We start from the raw sequence: 17,862 nt of genomic DNA on the forward strand, positions 1-17,862 counted from the left end.
TCTTTTACAGCAAGCACTTAAGAGAGGACTGCACTGTGCGGTTTGGCCGGTTTTCGCTCGCTAGCTGGAACTCCGCTCGCACAGTGAACACGCGGCGAACATTCCTAGAGAACAAAGGCGGACCTGATTGTTTCCGAAGCGGCGGTGACGTGGAGGGCCCTTGGCTGCAGTGCCGCCTCCCGCCCGGCTTGTGTCATCGCAGCGTCACCGCCAGCTCGGCCCCGCGCGGCAAACCGGATAATTGGAGAGCCCTCTCCCGCACACACAGCCTTTCAGCCACACGGATCGCGGTCGCCTCTCCGGGTGTAATCGCTCGGTTTGTGGCTGCCTCTCTCTGTTTAGCGCCACGTTTGAATTCCCGCCTGTCTCTTACACCTCCAGCTGCGGTTCCCATCTCTCTTACAACGGACATTTTCGTTATGTTCTGAGAGACAGCGGTAAATCACTACATATTCGAATGGTTGAGAACGGAAACGTATATCTCTGACCCACAACTGTTTAATTCAAACTGTGTCATCAAGTTCTGTGGGACGAGGTGAACAAAAGCTATTTTTTCGTGGACAGAGTGACTCCATAAACTCATCCATAGCAGATAAAAATCCTGAAATAGTAATAAATAAGACTATAAAATAGGATGATGACGATGATGAGGTCCCATACTCCGGGGAGTGTAGGGGACGATGCGAGAGACCCGCACCGCCGTACTAGGCAAGGTCCTAACGGAGATGGTTTCACAGTCATCTCGAGACAGGAAAAATCCCTGACCCCGCCGGGAATCGAACCCGGGACCACGTGCGCGGGAAGCGAGAACGCTACCGCCAGACCACGAGATGCGGAAGAACAGAAAAATACTGTGAATATTTTATGAAATAAATAATACCTTTACCACCGAAGCGCAGAAAGGAACTAGAAAACGCATACGTTTTAAAATACAGAGATATGCAAACAGGCAGAATACGGTGCTGCGATCGACAACGCCTATATAAGACATCAAGTGTCTGGCGCAGTTGTTAGATCGGTTACTACTGCTATAATGGCAGGTTATCAAAATTTAAGTGAGTTTGGATGTGGTGTTATAGACGGCGCACGAGCGATGGGAGACAGCATCTCCGAGGTAGCGATGAAATGGGGATTTTCCCGTACGACCATTTCACGAGTGTGCCGTGAATATCACAGATCCGGTAAAACATCAAATATCCGACATCATTGTGGCCGGGAAAAGATCCTGCAAGAACTGGACCAACGACGACGACTGAAGAGAATCGTTGAACGTGACACAATTGCAACCCTTCCGCAAATTGCTACAGATTTCAACGCTGGGCGATCAACTAGTGTCAGCGCGCGAACCATTCAACGAAACATCACTGGTATGGGCTTTTGGAGCCGAAGGCCTACACATGAATCCTTGATGAACTGGACGACAAAAAGCTTCACGCCTCACCTGGGCCCGTCAACACCGACATTGGAGTGTTAATGACTAGGAACATGTTACTTGGTTGAACGAGTTTCGTTTCAAGTTGTATCGAGCAGATGGACGTGTACGGTTATGGAGACATGAATCCATGGACCCTACATGTCAGCAGGGGACTGTTCAAGCTGGAGGAGGCTCTGTAATGGTGTGGGGCGTGTGCAGTTGAAGTGATATGGGAGCCCTGATACGTCTAGACACGACTCTGACAGGTGACACGTACTTAAGGATCCTGTCAGCTCACCTGCATCAATTCATGTCGGTTGTGCAGTGCGACGAACGTGGGCAATTCCAGCGGGACAATTCGACACAACACACGTCCAGAATTGCTAGAGAGTGGCTCCAGGAATTGGAGTAGCATGGAACCCCTGCTACGTCTAGATACGTACGACTCTGACGGGTAACATGTACGTAAGCATCTTGTCTGATCACCTGCATCCATTATTGTGCGTTAAGTATTCCGACGTGCTCGGGCAACTCAAGGAGGACAATGCTTCAGAGTGGCTCCAGGATTACTCATCTGAGTTTACACATTTCCGCTGGCCACCAAACTCCCCAGGCATAAACGTTATTGAACATATTTGGGATGCCTTGCAAAGTGCTTTTCAGAAGAGATGTCCGCCCCCTCATACTCTGGCGGATTTATGGACAGCCCTGCACGATTTCTGGTGTCAGGTCCCTCCAGCACCACTTCAGACATTAGTTGAGTCCATGCCACATCGTGTTGTGGCACTTCTGCATGCTCGCGGGGTCCCTTCACCATATTAGGCAGGTGTACCAGTTTCTTTGGCTCTCCAGTGTAAATAATAAATTATGGTTATTTATTTAATCATATGGCTATGGCCCCCGTCCGGCAGACCATACGCTGGGTGCCAGTCTTTCAATTTGACGCCACTTCAGCGACCTGCAGTCGATGAGGATGCTGCTGAGGACAGCGCAATACCCAGTCCCTTGGCGGAGAAAATTCCCCGACCTAGCCGGGAATTGAACCCGGGCCCAGAGGATTGACAATCCGACACGCTGACCATTGAACTACTAGGGGCAGATATACATTATAGTGTAATTCTGTGATATACTATGAAGTTTTCTCAACTGGAATTAAAGTGGTGTATCAGGAGCTATCATTTCTAGTTACCCATATATTTAAACATAAGATACGTATAATTAATTTTTCCATTCTGTAGGAACCTCATTCCTAATGAAATCCGAAAAACCGCTGAGAGATGACAAGTTACTCTATCGCCTACTTTTTGCATATGGAAAATTATTAAAGATTTTATTGCAACCTGACACAACTTGAGCGAGACTCTAGAAAGTTAATGCCCTGAGCAGATGTTGATGGAGCCTGGTAGGGCGCTACAAGCATGAGATATTTTTATGGTTCTTAGCTCATAGAAGTGGCATGTTGGGAGTTGAAAGCAATTGGTGGTCAGCCTATCCCTTAGTAAATCTTGCCGGATGGGTCCACAGCCATACAGGGCAGACAGTGCAGCCCCTCACCGAGACAGGTCTCCAGCAGAACAATGCCACACTACCTGCAGCGGCGCCACCAGAAGTTTGGGCTGGGGCTATGGTCTGAAGGAACGCGTCTACACAGTGGAGTCATAAACAGGGCATTGCATGCTGAGCAAAGTGCAATAAAAATGCACATGTTTTCCTGTTCGCTGATAGTACAAATAGGCCAATGAACCACTTCCCTCGGCCCCCTCAGTTGTATAAGAAACTACGGCGTCTGAGGAACGTTTAGAGATAGAATCTCTATTACACCTCATAGCTAGGACTAACAATCTCCAAGGCACAGGTGACTGAGATAAAGATCTTTGAGGTTGAATCTGTTCGCTTGTTGCCGTGGGAAGAGACACGACTTCGGAAAAAATCATCTTCCCGTTCTGCAAAAACTTAAAAAAGCCACTAATTAGCGCTTTTTTTTTTCAGAGGCGAACCTTTCTTAACTCTTGCCTTGGTCCGACATGAGAGTGTGCTGTCGTGTGTGAGGGGAGATTTAGCGCCTCTAGAGCTCTATGACTGGCTCAAGACGGTGTGAAGGCGGTGTCGTTTGACCTTGCGGGAAACGGAATTTTTTTTCTGGAGAGATGCGAAGCATTCGGGTGCGGGAGTTCGGTCTGGTAAGCACTTCTAGTCGAAGCTCTGGCATGTGTGGTTGGTACTTGGGACCTGTTCTGAGACAGACTCCACTTGCCAGTGGTTTTTGACTGGATATCCTGTGGTGAAGTTCTTACTATACCACAAGTGTGACTTCAAACATCTGGGACTACTCGTTTGCCGAGGGCACACCTATTCGTTTTTGAGCTCTGTTGTATAAGTGAGCCAAATTGGTCCCTAGTATGACCAGCGAACCCGTGCATCACACACTGAAATCTACTGTAATATCAGGGCTCTGGTAGAGAGTAAATTGCGATCCGTCTACCTGATCGCTAGACCGTGACATTTTATCATTTCTTCCGTGGCCGCCAATAGGTGATGCCTCCACGTTTCGCCTCCACCGCACGCATCTCGTCATCTGCAAGTCACGTCGCTACATAAAGTACACAGGGTAACGTAGCGCCACTCCAGCATTGTCAGGACATTCAGATCTCAGTCGCCACTTGCTCTCAGCTGTACCTATGTAGAGAAACTTCAGCAGATTTGATCAATCAAAGCCTGCTCGGCGTCGGATCAGTTCAGCAATTTTAGGGCCTGAGTACTTGACTCACTGATCACCTAGTGAAACTATCTTTGCCACCCAGGATCCACCCAGTGTAGTCTTAAATATTCTGTTAGTTGTTTGCGGTATTCAATCAATAACATGTTTAGTATAATTTATGTCTGTCTTGGGAAAATAATTGTTGTTAGTACACTAAATTTTGCATACATTCTCAATCATTTATATAGACCCACCAGAGTTATCTTTCACAGTGCAGTCCCTTCTATAGCGTATTCAACAAGTGTTATACAACAACAAATCCGTTTTCCGTCTATAGTTTTCTGAGTAAGACTCTTTTGAATTAGTTTGCATTATTAGTCGAATATCTCATGTGGGAGTGTCTGCATAGGCAAGTCAGGAAATGCTGAGATGCTTCAAAATCGGCGTACGTGAGAACTGTGTGTTTATCATTCATATACGCATCTACATCAACGTGGCTATTCTTCAAGTCACACTTAAGTGCCTCTCAGAGGGTCTATCGAAGCACCTTCACAACTGCCTCTGTATTACTCCACTCCCGAACAGCACGCGGTAAAACGAACACGTGTATCTTTTCGTGCGAACTCTGGTTTTCCTTACTTTATTACGATGATCGTTTCGCCAAATGTAGGTCGTGGTCAACAAAATATTTTCACGTTCGGAGGAGGAAGATGGTGATTGAAATTTTATGAGAGGGCCCAGTTAGTGATTGAAATTTCGTGAGAAGATCCAACCGTAACAAGAAACGCCTTAGTTTTAATGATGCCCACACCAAATCCTATATTATGTCCGTGACACTCTCTCACCTGTTTCGCGATGATACAAAGAGTGCTGCCCTTCTTTGAAATTTCTCGATGTACTCCGTTGATCCTGTCAGGTAAACACCCCACACCGAGCGGCAGTACTCCAAAACAGGACGGACAAGCGTAGTGTTCGCAGTTTCTTTAGCAGATCTGTTGCATATACTAAGTGTTCCGCCAATAAAAAGGCAGCGTGTAGTTCGTCTTTCCCGCAACATTTCCTCTGTGTTCTTTACAGTTTAAGTTGTTCGTAATCGTAATTCCGAGCCATTTAGTTGAATTTACTGCGTTTAGATTTGACTGATTTATCGTGGATCCGAAGTTTAACCGATACTTTTTAGCACTCATATAGATGACGTCACATTTTTCATAATTTAGTGTCAATTGCCAATTTTCGTACCATACAGATATCTAAATCGTTTCGCAACTAGTTTGAATCTTATGATGAACCACAGCGTCATCTGCAAACAACCTAAGACGGCTGCACAGATTGCCTCCTAAATCGTTTACATAGAAAGGGACCAGCAGACGGCTCATAACACTATCTTGGGGAATGCCAGAAATCAATTCTGTTTTACTCGATGACTTTCCGCCAATTACTACGAACTGCAACCTCTCTGACAGGCACTCACGAATGCAGTCGCATAACTGAGACGATATTCCATAAGCAGCAGTTTCACCACAAGCCGCTTGTGAGGTACGGTGTCAAAAGCCTTCTGTAAATCTAGAAATACGGCATCAAATTGAAATGTCTTGTTGATAGCTCTCAACACTCTGTGTAAGTACACAGCTAGTTGTGTTTCACAATAACGACGTTTCCTAAATCCGTGTTGACTATGAGTCAGTAGACCGTTTTCTTCGAGGTAATTCATAACAAAATATCTGCTCCAAAATCCAGCTGCATATCGAAATTAATGATATAGATCTGTAATTTAGGGGACTACGCCTTTTGCTTTTCTTGTATATTGATGTAACCCGTGCAATTCCGCAGTCCTTGGCGAGTGAGCGATTCAATGTGACAGGTAAGTATGGAGCTACTGCATCAGTATACTATGAAAGGAACCTAACTGGTACGCAATCTGGACCGGAAGGCTCCCTTTTATTAAGTTGTTTCATTACTAAGAGGTTATCTCCTTCTGAGTTATTCATGTTGGCAGGTATTCTTGATTCGAATTCTGTAATATTTATGTCGTCTTCTTTGATGAACGAATCATTCTTCCGTACGCAAAGAACACTGCCTGGAAATGCAAATAGTTTCCACGGAACATTAAACCATAAGGATGTATGCAAAATACGTTACACTGTGTGGAGATAATTATCCAGTAATTTTTGTTTCTGCGTATTACACTGAATGTTGATACTTAAAAAAGCTGTTCTTTCTGTGATACACCGTGAAATTATGCCACTTTTTTGACTTAATTACTACTTAGTGAATACAGCGTGGTGCAGTTTTATATTATTAAATACTGTAATTCCAGTCATAATTCAACTTACAGTTCTGCTGCAGTGCGCTCTCGATTAGCGCTGTCATTATTGATGGAAGCTACTAGTCCACGCGTTACATTTGAGCTTATCACAGAACTATTTTGTTTGCAGGTGGATAAACGTGTTTGAGAATTCCTTGGAAACTTTCCACTAATGACGTTAATTCACTAACTGAAGGTAAACTGAGACAAATCAATTATATGCAGAGACCATTCTGTATAAGATTCAAGTTTTAATTGGTCGTAAAAACAGATATCCGTCGATTACAGAGGTAACTTTGTGACAGCACTCGCACCTGCAGAAAAAAATGTGAATATGGAAATAACACAAAACAAAAGATATATTTCACGTCATAATGTTGTTTCAAAGTATTACGTACATTTTTTCAGAATATTGCATTAAATGTATCACAAATTTCTTTTTTCTCCCACCACTGAACTCGTAAATGTCAAAAACTTGTACTAATGACGCTGATTAGGGAATATTGCGTTAAACATACATGTTATGACTTTCTTTATCTCACTCCTTCCACTGAAAAATTGCGTTAGTAAGTGTGGAAAAGTTTCGTTTAATTATCTTCTTGGTTGATCCAGTTTACTTTATTTTCACTTTATTCAGTTTCTGTGGGTACCGGCCATTAATTATTTGCATTTTAAGAAAAATAAATGTCAATAAATTGGCAGACTTTGTGATAAATGTTTTTCTGTGTATTCGCAGAGCGAAACCAATATAACAGAGCAAATCTCGAGAAATTTACACAACTATGAGTCAGAAAGAAACTCTAAGTAAATTGACCTTTTTGGCAGTTGAATTTAATCCTAATTCGCATTCTTTAGACATTGTGTCACAATGTTGTCCTGAAATTGGGGGCTAATTTTGTGACCATTAATAATCCTTATTACGAAAACCTCAGTGCACATTAAACCTTTATTGCCAGCAAAACAACAGCATTAAGGTTATAAAATTCCATACATGTCAAAATTAAATGTTACAGTACATGTTTGTAGAAGTTTATGTAACAATAAGTTCTCAAAGTGTTACAAAGTTGCCCACTTCTACGATGTCTAAAATGTGCAACACCGCTGATTACACGGAACAGAAGAAAAATGTTTTTCCAGTTACAATAACCATAGACACATTTTTTGAATGATAATTCACCCCTGAATCCAGATCAAATTTCAGAATTTCTGTGCCACCTTAGTTTTTACGTACCGGTAATAATGTTTTTTGTGAATGCTATTTTATTTGAGTCTTAATTTCCGTTCTCGTATGGCACCGTTTAGATACATGTACACATGTACGCATAAGATAAACAACGTCCCTGCTTCAGCCATTTCTTTTTCGAAATAGCCCGTATTAATTTATCTTCTGAAGTCAGTATACGACATTGTCTTTGTCTAGGAGACCCAGAGTGTCTATTAAGTGCAGTGGATAATCTCATTTTTTCATTGTTTTGCAAGAATTTCCACTATCAGCATTTTCAAAGAGTTTTATAATTCAACGAAAACAAAGTGTTTCGTCCGTTAAATTCTCTTTGTTTTTCAGTTATTGATTTTAAGACAAATACCGCCTCAGCCATAGACCAACATTTTCTAAAGCCCTGAAATCAGTTAGACATACATTCGAGTTTTTTATTCAGTATCGGAGCGTAATGTTTGCAAGCAGTGTGCAGAAAGCTGACTCCTCTACAGTTTTCACAGTTAAAGCATCTCCCTTCTTGAGAAATTCCCTGTAACCTTTCTTTTTTTACTAAATGCAATACGCAATTCAAATCGCTTGAGCCCTTTACGGATATTGCCTGCTTAAAACTACGAAGTGCAGCTGGGTGCACCATATCTCATGTAGTCTGCAGAAGTGGACATTTTTTTTATTCAAAACGTGTAAACAACGTTTAACGAACCGCTTTAGTGCCTTTCTTAAGTATTGTCACAAAATTTGAACCACAGTACATTTATTTCTGCCACATCAGCAAAACTCGGAAATGGGATAAAATCTTTGTAAAGCACAAGGACTGATATTTGCATTGTATTTTTTTTTTTTCTGACGTCCATTGACACAGGCTATGGAAGTGGCCATTATGTGATCTCTCTGCCCGAGTCTGCAGCTGGAAGAGGATCACCTGTGGCTGATAGCTTTCTTAGTGTAAAACATTGTTATTTTACTGTTAAAAAAAGTGTTACTTTCGATGTGTATTGATGAACAGCTGCTCTTAGGTTTAAGGGATAAATGGCTGTTATATTGAACTGTGTTTCAATCGCTACTGAAACTGTAATTCACCGTTACTGCAATAAAAAAAATTAATTAAGTAGAAGAGGACATCATAGTTTTGCGAAAACTTCTGAATTGAGACTTACAGCGATTTGTTCACTTTATATGATAGAAGCAGTGCCGACTTATGCAAAATGTTGTCAATGCACTAAAGTATTACTAAAATAAACAGAAAGAAATTGAGTTGTCATTGGTGTTCCCACTAATAGTTTCGGAAGTTTTGTTGTGTGAGAGAAGGTGTCCTGCAGATAGTTATTCGAAATAGAGCAGTGATACAGCTCCAACAATGTTCGTGAATTTTCGGAGGTACTTGGGACAAAGAGGTAGAATGTTTGATGTCGCATACAAAGAACCTGTGACAGCTTGGAACTCTGGTATAAATCACTCCACATTTGCAAAGCATCTCAGAGATCACAGTCACAAACCATCCTCTAGAGGAGGAAACCCAGAAATAACCAGAATAAAGAAAACAAAAACCCACGAACGTTTCAAGGAAATTTTGTCATATGCGGAAACCCGAAGTCTAAAAGAAAACATATTTCAATGACGAAGTATACATCACAAACAACTCACTATTCGCGTTAATATATAAGATAGCGATGTAACACGCCAACAGATGATCGTCACGGTAATGTCACGCAACTTCTTCCCCCATTCTTGCCTGATCCCCTCCAAATAACCTATAAACCAAAAGTGCAGTCATCTCAAGAAACAGAACACTTTGCCCACTCGCCGACTGCTATAATATACACATTCAACTTTCTCCAGTATTCTACACTAAGCATCACAATCCTACCCGTGTAATACGTTCGAAAAAAGAGAGAGAGAGAGAGCAGAATAGTTGTTACGTAAACAAATGAGAAGAGAGACAGCAAGTGGACCAACTTACAAGGGGAGGCCGCCAATTGTGAAATTCAGATTCGATTCATACTGCGCGCAATAAAAGCTCATGACCAGAGGTATAATGTGGCAAAGCACCAAGATGCACTTCTCAGCCGTTGTCGAGAAAATCGACAGTTAAAATAAACCGTTCCGGTGAAATACTCTCTACGATTAATAGTTTTCTACAGCATCGTGGCGCAGCGGAAAGCGCTCGGGTTCGTAATCCGAAGGTCGCCGGATCGAATCTCGCGCCATGCAACTTTTTTTTTATTATTAGTTTTTAATGAATTGCTTATGCATGTTGGTGAAGGCGGATCGCTCTCCAATTGTGCCGCCTCCATTTTTCCCTTTTTTTTAACAGGGTGTAGCAAAGCTCTCCCGTCCGCACTGATTTTCGACGATGTTATAAGTTGCGCTAGGGACCGCATCTACCTTCTTTCGAAGTTAGCACTCAACTACGCTGTTATGCGGCGGCTCGTTTCGGCCCATTCAACATCTGTCCTTCAAGTGTAACGAGCGAGTAACGGAGTTTATATTTCATACCTGCCACAGCAAATTTGTGTTCGTGGTGTCTCTATTCTAATTCGAACGTTTGACTTACGCTATACGTATTCGTTTCGGAATATCGTTTCTACGTCTTCCGTTAACTATACGTGGATAACATTATGAAGATAATTAATAACATTTGTGAAATACAACTTTGTTTGCGGAAAACATAATGATGTTCGAAGTCGCTAGTTTTTCCACGACAAACGACTTTCAACAACTTATTATATGCATAATTGTTGCAACAGATTGCCGCGAATTTTATATATATATATATATATATATATATATATATATATATATATATATATATATATATATATATATATGAATTACAAAAAACAAGTACTAAAAAAAAGAAAAGGTTGCATGGCGCGAGATTCGATCCGCCGACCTTCGGTTACCAATTCGAGTGCTTACCGCTGCACCACGACGCTGTAGAAAATTATTAATCGTAGAGAGTATTTCACCGGAACGGTTTCTTTTAACTCGATTTTCTCGACAACGGCTGAGAAGTGCATCTTGGTGCTTTGCCACATTACACCTCTGGTCATGAGCTTTTATTGCGCGCAGTATGAATCGAATCGGAATTGCACAATTGGCGGCCTCCCCTTGTTAGTGTGAACGAACAGTCGGGACAAATATCTCTCAGATTTCGCGTGAGAAAAACCAGCAGTTGTTAAATTAGTTTTGATGTTGTACAGCAGTCAGAAATGTGAAAACCACAAAGCATAACGATCATGACGTGGAAATGTGCAGATGTTTTGTAAGTGCAGTGACATTGCTACGTCTGACTCATGGCCACATGAGAGGAAACGCAGATATAAAGTTTGGAGTGAATCTTTCGTAATCGATAAGTATTGCACATAAAAAGAAAATTTTACTATCACAGGGAAGGTCCGCTGAGGATGCTATGATGCGAAAAGCGAAACATGTATGGAACACATCTAGACATAGATGACAGCAGCAAAATGACACATAACTAGAAATAAGTTAAAAAACCAGAATCCTTGTCTTCGGCGTCATTTGTGCTGATGCTTCATTTAGAATCTGGGCGATTACTTCTGTAATATAGTATTAATTCAAAAGGGCTATTCAAGAATTGTCGACGAATTTGGAAATATGAGTACCAGTCCTTGGTTTGTGAATAACTAACAATTTCTAACGAAATCAGCGGAGCTATGTTGTGTATTGCGCATGTGAGGCAACTCGGTAGTGTTATTCAGTAGTCTAATCGCTGAGTGAGGGTCAAAGTTTTTGCATATTGCTGTCTTTACGATACCGAGATTACATTTGTAGAATCTCGAAAGCGGGGGCATGACGATGCACTTAATGAAGCGTTTAGAGTAGAGGACGCCTTATGAAGAAATGATGTCGAATAACTGCTGCGATTCGTAGGTATATCACTGGCGTAGCTCACGTTGCCGCTGATTTACTGGCCGGACGCGGTAGAAAAATTCTCCATCTCAGCTTCCCTGACTCATCACAAAAGCATCACATTTCTCTCGTCGGACTCCGGAGGCAGCTTTCTTTGACGGGGTCGCCTGTGCTCTGCTATGACACGCCAGTATTTGTCGTCCTGACATTACACGACTTTTTGCGGGACGCCGTTGCCGCGCGGGCTTTCACCAGCATTGCCCGCCATCAGACTGGCGCCAGTGGCGGCGCCTGCAGCAGGCACTGGCGCGGCGCTGGCGCTGCGTGCGCTGACGTAGCGCCCGCCCGTCCACAGACATCGCAGAGAGAGCGCAGACTAATAACCCGCTTTGTGTGGCCGCGGCGCCGCGATTTGTAAGCCTGTCTTCCGGGCGCGCGATTCCTCCCCCGCCGGCCACCTCAGCAGTCTCACCCCGTAACGAGTGTTTTCTGTTTCTTGTGAAGCAGCCGCAGGAAAATTGTTGTTTCCACTGGAATTTCCTTTCGTATCCGTATATTCCTTACTTTCGCGGTGAAGTTCCCAGCGGCGATTCAAGACCGGTAATTTTAGTGATGGAGGTTGCCAGTAAAAGAAAAAGATGATGTGACGTCAGAGTGTGGCGTGTTGGAAATATCAGCTCTTTCCACATCACTGATTTTCATCGCCATCATCTGCAGACTATCCGTCTACTCTGCCTTATAATGGAAAAGTCTGGCTGTCTTCTGAAGCACTGCCGATGATTATAAACAACTGTCAGAGAGAAGCCTTCAACAACAGTATATATTGTATACGTAACCCCCGCTCTCCATCCGCCCCTCCCCCCTCCCCCCCTCCCCCCTACAGCTGAATATTGAAAGAGAGTATTAATTTTTACCATCAAGAGTTACTGATTTAAAAAAGAAATACTTATTTGCTGTATGTTTCGGTTGCAACGGCCATCTTCAGGCAATATTATTTTGGTGCGGAACGACTTGGGTTAGATTTCGTATCCTCCACGGGTGTAGGATAGGTCTTGAACGGGGACCACTTAGCCTCGTGTGCCAATAAAGAGGCAGGTTCATATACTGGAAATTACGCCTGCAGGAACTGGCTACTAGCTGATCGTAGTTTCTCACTATCATACGAGGGTTGTTCGGAAAGAGAGGAACGATCGGTCGCGAAACGGAAACCACAGTGAAAGTCAAAACTGTTTTCTTTGCACATTTAGCTACACCTTCCAGGTACTTCCCTACGTAGTCACCACGCCGACTTAGACATTTGTCGGAGGATTATGTCAAATTTCCAACACCATCGTCATAGAAAGCAGGCGCCTGTGCTTTCCGATAATTCTCTATGCTGGTCTATAGCGCGTAGCCTGCGTCAAAGTTTTGTCTTCGTATCCAGCGTTTCATGTGAACAGAGATGATAGTACGAGCCATCTAGGGCTGTGTTGTGGGTGATCGAACACTTCCCATCGAAAAGGCTGCAGGAGCGTCTTCACTGCCCCTGCAGAGTGCGTCAGAGTTGCCGTGTAGAAGGAAGTGCGTGGCGGTTGTGTTAGGTGGGCTGCATTCATTATCGCGAAGCGTATCAGCGGGCCCTCCTACTTGGCGGGAGACAGTGTTGTTCTAGGCACATTTACACGTTCACAGTGCGCTCACAACTGAAAAGAGCTCTTGATGCGATCGATGGGCATACTAGAGACACTGCCCAAAACCTCTGTGAAAAGCCTCGTCGGATTTTCACAGTGGTTTCCAATTCGCGAGCGATCATTCCTCACTTTCCGAATAACCCTCATAGATTGCTTCTCGTCCTGCCATGTAGGACGCCGTCGCAAAGCACTACAGACCGTAGGGCCTAATCCGTGTGTGGTATTTACGTTCGTTTCTAAAGACGCGATGGTAAGGATAATACCACATAAAAACGTCAACTTCTGTCGTTGCAGTGTGGCCTACACTTTACACTTGACGAAAGTGATGCATGGTGGCTTGTACTATTTTATTTTTATAAACGACACAGTGCTATTGATACCATATAAGCTGCCTGACGGTGATAATTTCATTAAACCTGGTAGCAAACGAAGAATTGTCCCAGTAGCAGTTCGTGGTGGTACGTCCTTCAAGTCTCCACCAACCTGTAATGGTTACAAACTATGTTCTCACTGTGTAGGAAGTATCAGATTAGGACGGATAACATGCTTGTGCCTGTGTCGTATTATGCGTATTAGCACAGGCATTCCCATAAACGTGAAATAAATAAATGTCCAGTCAGATTAAGGATATTTTGCAGGCAAAATAAAGACAATTACCTGTAAATAATGTTTTCTTTGATTGTTATCTTGTAGAGCATGATCGTAGGAATGAAATGTTCCAGAAATCATACTTGTTCGGCACTGAGTAGAACAAGGTTGAGTGGCATATTTATGTACTGCGGACGTCAGAGCACAAAACGCTCCTCACATCACGTAATCACGATTTTGGGTTGATGGAATGTCAAAACAGGTTTTTTTCCAGTGAAGTTTCAGCTTTGGTGGAGACGTTGGAAACATTCCAAAATTAGGTTTGTTTCCATCAGAACGCGTGTGCTCCACGACGGCATTAATGAGCTCCAATATAGGAGAAACGGTAGCATCGGTCGTAAAATTTTAATCTGATTAATGCAGATCGATTTCATCAATTGTGTAACTATCTTCAATGCAATTACATCCACGTCATGATGACACGTCGTAAATAAAATTTTAAATGTAATGACAACGTGGTGTCATGTCCGCTTTTATTTCCGATGAGCCATCATGACTTGGTAATAATTGCAGTGAAGATAGCTACACGGAAGCATTAATCGATCTGCATTAAACAGATTAAAAATCTGCGACCGTTGTTGCCCTTCCTCCGGTGTTGGAACTGTAAAATCAACTCATCCAGAGCTCGATGCAAACACTCCGTTTCAAGATATTTGTCATCTAAACCAAATGTCTCCTGGAAAAGTGTCAAACAAGTGACTGTCATATAAAATCTATACATTTATTACAAAAAGATTAAGACAAGTCACCTGCGGTTGTTGGGTTACGTAATGATTTAAAGATCACTACCTTGAAAAATTTTAAAGTTAGTCATAATGATTGAATACCTTGAATTTTAGCCTTATTTTGTGCGTTTTTGATTCTTTAAGATTTGTAAGACATTAACTTGATTATATTCAATCTGCTGAAAATGCATCGCTGTGATAACGACTTCACTTGCAGGTGCTATGATAGCTACCGACTCCCCCGTGTAGTAAGCGAAAGCCAAACTTTTCCAGGATTACGTGAATTATGTTACTCGGACGTCCATACCCTGAATTTACGGTAATTTAAGTACCCGCTTTGTTTTACTCTCAACGTTGATGGACATCCAGTTATTGCAATGACGTCCGATAACCGTATTTCACGGTTCATGTGTATTTTATGTGTGTAACCCGTGAAGGCGCAATATATTGTAATTTACCGGGAGCGTAAAATTGTGAATTACTGCAGTAAATATTGCCTAGTATTTTGTATGATTTAACCTCATCGATATTCAGCGGATCTCTGTTCCCTCGGATCGAGACTCACTGTATTCAAAAACGGTTCAAATGGCTCTGAGCACAATGGTACTTAACGTCTGAGGTCAACTTAGAACTACTTAAACTTAACTAACCCAAGTACATCACACACATTCATGCCCGAGGCAGGATTCGAACCTGCGAAAGTAGCGGTCGCGCGGTTCCAGACTGAAGCGCCTAGAACCGCTCGGCCACAGCGGCCGGCAAAGGGGAACATTGTGTAAAGACTTTTCTGTATAACTATCTCAAGATTGTGTTGGTCTTCTAAAACATTATCAATCGAATAGCATATTTCTCATTTAGATGCTTTCTTTTCTTATCTGAGACAAAACTAACATAAATCTGTGCCTGAAAAGAGGCCAAGGTGATGATTTAGTCCACACTCCTCATAAAACACGTCGAAAATTGTCGCTCAGGGAAGATTAGTGAAACGTCACTACATAGGTCGGTGAGCTACTGAATATATTTTGTACGCTTGCTGCACAATGGCTTCTTGCTTCCCGTATTATCGTAGGCCGTAGGATCTAAGCAGTACACAAAAGTCAATGACAAATCTGTGACCAATGGAAGACTCTGCAAAATACTCCTTACTCGGACCGATGAGTGCATTATATGGATGAATGTTGATACTGTACTTAATGCACTGACTTACTTGGCGAGACGCAGACAATACGTGGAATTTCTTAAGTCAGAAATTGGCAGTGATCGATTGGACAACCACTGCAAAAGTATATGTTAAGAACGAACATGGGAAAACGGCGACGTATGACAAATCTACAGAAAGGTTTGCATAATACCCAAAATAATGACCACGCTATAAACATAGGAAGGAGTAGGAAATAAGATGCCTGTCGACTGCTGCTCCGGCCAATGAAAGAAAGACATGCTGATAGCTGTGAAAAAACTCGAATCTCTTTAACGTATCGAATAAGAAAAAAAATGTATGCTACATAATACGACTGCGTCTGTATCTCGTTGACAAATTCTGCGGTACTACGAATAAACTGTTCTTGAAATAAATGGGAGGTAGCGGCTTCAGCGCAGACTCTGTGAAAGGAGCTCGTTGTAAACGATCCTGTGACCAGACTAATTCCAGCATAGTGAACTGTATCCTCTATGTTAAGCTATGAGAGTCTAACAGAGCCATATACATTGCACCCATAAGGTGAATTTCACACAGTGTCCACAGTTTCGCTTTATACCTCGGTTTCTTTGTGCTTCATGAACGTGGTGTACTATGCAAATTTAATTGATCATATAATTAGCTGCACTTTCAAGTCAATGACTTTTTCGTTTCAGCTTATCACAACATTATCTACCTTGTTATTGTTTATTCTTATTTCAGGTCATAATAGGCCAAAGGAAAATAAAAAAAATATCGAAAATACCACAGAAACTTTGACTGGTATGTCTGTATAAGTTTTTACCACCTATCATGCTGTAAGGTATTTTCTGATGTTTTTTTTTTTTTTTTTTTGTTAATTCACTGTCTCCGCACCTGTTGGAACGCGAAACATTTCAATGTATATCTATTAGCAATATAGGTTACTTGTAAATGTAAATCTATCAGCAATATAGGTTACTTTAGAACTTAATAACATGGAGGGCGTAAGGACTCGTAAAACGTGCCTCGCAGGCCTGTGAGTGGAGCTGACCGAGGGTATCACAGGAACTCTCAACATTTATATATATATAAAAAAAAAATCTAAAAAAACTGTTTGGGCAAGTATGCGGGTAGCCGTCTCTCTCCAGGATAGGTTAACAGTGGTCGAGTGAGATTTCAAGAACCCAGACAGAAACTGAGCACGATTTAAGGCGACGGTTATGTGCTCCAAGGTATTCCCCGGGCAAATGGCGAGGGCATACGATAGCTAATTGGATATTTTCGATGCTGCCCGAGTTTAAGAAGGGGACGTAAAACGGCTTGCTACCAAGAGGCAAGAAATGATTCATTTTCCTCTTTAAAGTTCAAAGGTTCGAGCAGCATTTGTTTAGTATTTATATGAAAATGGTATCTGTTCTTTCGGACTCAGTAAGATTGTCTGCCACGAGTAACGAGTGTAGTGGACAGGGGCACTACGAATGTAGTGTGTGGACATTAAATTCGGAATTTGAGTCTCACGGGGAGCGTGCAAGGGATAAATCCCTGCAGTCGCACTATCCTCTGTGCCCTTGGTGGCTCAGATGGTCAGAGCGTCTGCCATGTAAGCAGGAGATCCTGGGTTCGAGTCCCGGTTGGGGGACACATATTCAACTGTTCATTGATGTTTATCAAGGCCTGTTGACAGCTTAGGGTCTCGATTTAATTATCATCTTTAGTATTTACAGTAAGAGCAGCAACATAATTTAATAGATGTTGTCGTGAACTGGTGCCGTGTAATGTGCTCTGCTGAATCCAGGATACAGAGGTTACAGTTTGCAACACGTCATTCTCCTGTCGCTTGTACTTATTGTGAACCCCAGCACCAGTCTTCAGGTGCCTGGGGGATGAGGACCATTCTCCAACTGGAGATTATGGGCAGGCCGTTCCTTAACCCTGGTAAACTGGTGGTCGAGTGGAGTGCCTTTGCTCTTTTCAAAGACGGGTGATATCCACAGGATGGTTGGTGCTTCCTAAACAGCTGTATGGCTCTCAAATGTTCTCTGGAGGTCGACTGGTTAGAAGGTCTGCATGAGAGTGCCTCTTATTTGGAAATATTTCGAAACTTCGTGTTCTGCTGGGGTTTCACAGGTTCCAATCTATGTAATTCTCTAC

The 17,862-nt window shown here is 42.5% G+C and overlaps 1 non-coding gene across 1 annotated transcript; it reads left to right on the forward strand.

The window, feature by feature from the left end:
• Positions 1-17,276: 17,276 nt before the first annotated feature.
• Positions 17,277-17,350, forward strand: Trnat-ugu. The gene has a single exon. It is a non-coding gene; the product is annotated as a tRNA-Thr (tRNA).
• The last annotated feature ends 512 nt before the right edge of the window (positions 17,351-17,862 follow it).

The sequence above is a fragment of the Schistocerca piceifrons genome, chromosome 6, assembly GCF_021461385.2.
Source record: "Schistocerca piceifrons isolate TAMUIC-IGC-003096 chromosome 6, iqSchPice1.1, whole genome shotgun sequence".
In the NCBI taxonomy this organism is placed as follows: Eukaryota; Metazoa; Arthropoda; class Insecta; order Orthoptera; family Acrididae; genus Schistocerca; species Schistocerca piceifrons.